This window comes from Cnephaeus nilssonii, assembly GCF_951640355.1.
Source record: "Cnephaeus nilssonii genome assembly, chromosome: 10".
NCBI lineage: Eukaryota > Metazoa > Chordata > Mammalia > Chiroptera > Vespertilionidae > Cnephaeus > Cnephaeus nilssonii.
Window position 1 is genome coordinate 82,025,792 of NC_137081.1, and position 3,225 is coordinate 82,029,016.

The following is a 3,225-nucleotide window of genomic DNA, read 5'->3' on the forward strand; positions in this document are numbered from 1 at the left end:
TGATGCCACCTGTACACAGGCAACGCGGGGAAGCAGAAGCCAACCTCAAGTCAGGGCTCTAGAAGGGCAGTGGACACAGGACTCGAGAGTCCAGAGAGGCTCTGTCCTAACCTGAGGAACTTGGTTTTCCTCATTTTCTCCCTATGATGTGGACAAATATGCACTGTTTAAACTTTTTAAATTAATGGAACCATTGAAAGAAGTTACGTGTAACCTCAGCATAGAAACAAAAGTGAAATAGGAACTGCTTCAGCTGAATCCAGGAAACGACTCAGACTTGATCTATCCGTCCTCTCATTTCCCTTCCATTACAGAGCTTGCCAGGTTCTGAAAAGTCTCTTGGAATTGACTATTTCTTTGACCCTTTACATTTTAAAGAACATATGAACAAAATTCAAGTGCATGCTGAATAAAATCACTTGTTCCCGTGATCTGTCTCTTTTCGCCTACTTTTCTACTTCAGTGTACCTAAAATGCAACTGCCCTCGCTTCCATTTGTTCCAATTGTTATATTTTCCATTTTTCTTGGCACTTATTTTTGGATAATCTTAATATGGCAGCTCAACTAAAATTCTGGCCCCTTCTTTTCAAGTATCAGGTAATTTAACGGTGCTATTCACCTGGTTCAGAGCTCTTAGAAGACACATCTACTTTGTGGGAATCCAATACAAACACCCAATTTGCATACAAAGATATTAATCTGTCTCCAAACTTTACTTGTAAGTTTATTGTCAAAAACTGCCCCATAGAAACATTTCCAGGCTTTGCAGACTCCGCCGCCCCGGAACCCCCCCGCTGAGATCAACCATGGTGAACCCCACTGGGTACTTCACATCACTGTCCACAGCGAGCCCTTGGGCCTCGTCTCCTTCAAGCTGTTTGTAGGCAAAGTTCCAAAGACAGCAGAAAACTTCCGTGCTCTGAGCACTGGGGAGAAAGGATTTGGTTATAAAGGTTCCTGCTTTCACAGAATTATTCCGGGATTTATGTGCCAGGGTGGTGACTTCACACGCCATGATGGCACAGGCGGCAAGTCCTTCAGTGGGGAGAAATTTGAGGATGAGAACTTCATCCTGAAACATATAGGCCCTGGCGTCTTGTCCATGGCAAATGCTGGACCCAGCACAAACGGTCCCCAGTTTTTCACCTGCACTGCCAAGGCTGAGTGGGTGGATGGACTGTGGTCTTCGGCCAGGAGACAGAAGGCATGCATATTGTGGCAGCCATGGAGTGCTGGGGCCCAGGAATGGCAAGACCAGCAAGAAGATCACCACTGCTGACTGTGGACAGCTCTAATAAATTTGACTTGTGTTTTATCTTAATTCCAGACTATTCCTTCTGTAGCTCAGGAGAGCACCCCTGCACCCCCATCTGCTTGGAATGTTCTATATTCTTTGTGCTCTGGCTGCAGTTCATTGGGTTCCATAACTTCTTTACCCCTTCCCAGTATAGCTGGATTGCAGAGTTAAAGTTATGATCCTATATAATAAAAGGCTAATATGCAAATTGTCTCCTCAGGAGTTCGACTGACCGGGAGTTCCACCGCTCATTATGACATGTGCTGACCATGAGGGGGCGGTGAGGAATGATGGAAAGCCCTGGCTGGTAGCCTGCAGCTGGGGAATGAAGGCCCCAACTGGCCCTGATCGCTGGCCAGGCCTAGGGACCCTACCCGTGCATGAATTTCATACACCGGGCTTCTAGTCATGAAATAAAAACTAAAAACAACAACAAAAGAAATATCTCCATTATAGATACATGCCCCTCATATTCACAAACATGCTTTACAAATTTCCATATCCCTGGACCTGTCTTTTATTTATGTCTCTCCACATGAAATATCTTACTGCAATTTTCTCACTTATCCAAATATAAAATCTTTTTCTAGTCAAGATGCTTTTTCTTTATGCTTTGAACATAAGCCCATTCAAACTAACTGAAGTAACAAATGACAGGTTTATTGTTAGTATAAAGTGAGATCACAATAGCAAAGAACCAGGAATAAACTGCCATCAAACAAGTGCTTGTGAACATGTGCCACACTCCTCTTTTCTCTCTTCTCTGCTTCTCTTTAAGCACCCACTCAAATCACATGGCCCACCATGCCATCAGAGTCAACTCTATGTGGTGACTTTTTGCCTTTAAGCCAGCATCAGTTCTGACTTGGTTCAGATGTTTTCTCTTTAAGGACCATTAAAATCCCCGGGCTTCCACAAAGTCACCCATCTATCCCTGAAAAGGCCGGCCATGGTCTCTAAGCCATCTTTGCAGACACTAATAAATTTCAAATAACTCTTAGAATTACTTGAGTCTGAACTATTTGTATTGGGAATAGCAACCTGGTTCATGAACCATAGCTTAGATGAAACCCCAAGATTGCTCTATTCTATAATTTAACTGAAAGTGTTTACTAGTAGACACAAGAGAGAAATTTTATAATAGATAAAATGTATGTCTTTTAAAATGTATCCACTAATCTTAGGACAAGCTATCACTCATGATCTTTCTTCTTACTATATAATCTGTTCAAATAATTTCTCATGAGATAGTTGGACCTAAATTCATTAGTAGTAACTTTAGAATTTGGTATAGGCAGACGGGTTTATTTTGGATCCTAAAATTATAAGTTTAATAAAACTAGTTTCATCATTTCAAATATGGCTATTTACTGTTGGGTTCCAGGACAGGCTGCTCCCAAATGGCATACTAATTTCTTTGAATTTATGTTATTTGACCTTGACCATCAACCAGTGCAAGAAGGGCACATGGACCTCCCTTGTCTCTTTGCATGCAGGAACTAAATATCCCTCAGTGAAAGGTGCCCTCCTTGCTACAAAGGCCTGAGAGAGACTTTACCACCAGAACTGAGGAAACCAAGGCCAAAATCTATATATCTATATATATCTATATCTATATATATATATATAAACAGGGAATATGCTAATTAACCAGGCATCACAACTGCTCAGGAGGAGGCTGCATCACGACCCCTCAGGAGGAGCTGTGCACGCAGATGGGCAGGAGGGGACTGCATGCCGCCCCCAGTCCCAGCGGCTTCGGGGAAGCTGGGGCTGAGGGCGGGCCAGAGTGGAGACACAACACACAGGAGCGCCTGCCCCCACCCTAGCAGACACAAGGCAGCAGCAGGTCCTATGCAGGTCAGGCGCGGGTCCCGGCCCCCTGCGGGGTGCCTCCTCACGCAATTTCAATCACATGCTGGGCCTC

General features: G+C 43.9%; 1 pseudogene across 1 annotated transcript; it reads left to right on the top strand.

Annotated features, from left to right (window-relative positions):
* Positions 1-807: 807 nt before the first annotated feature.
* LOC307106594 (peptidyl-prolyl cis-trans isomerase A-like) lies at positions 808-1,296 on the top strand (annotated as a pseudogene). The gene has a single exon. The product of its transcript is annotated as a peptidyl-prolyl cis-trans isomerase A-like (transcript).
* Positions 1,297-3,225: the final 1,929 nt, after the last annotated feature.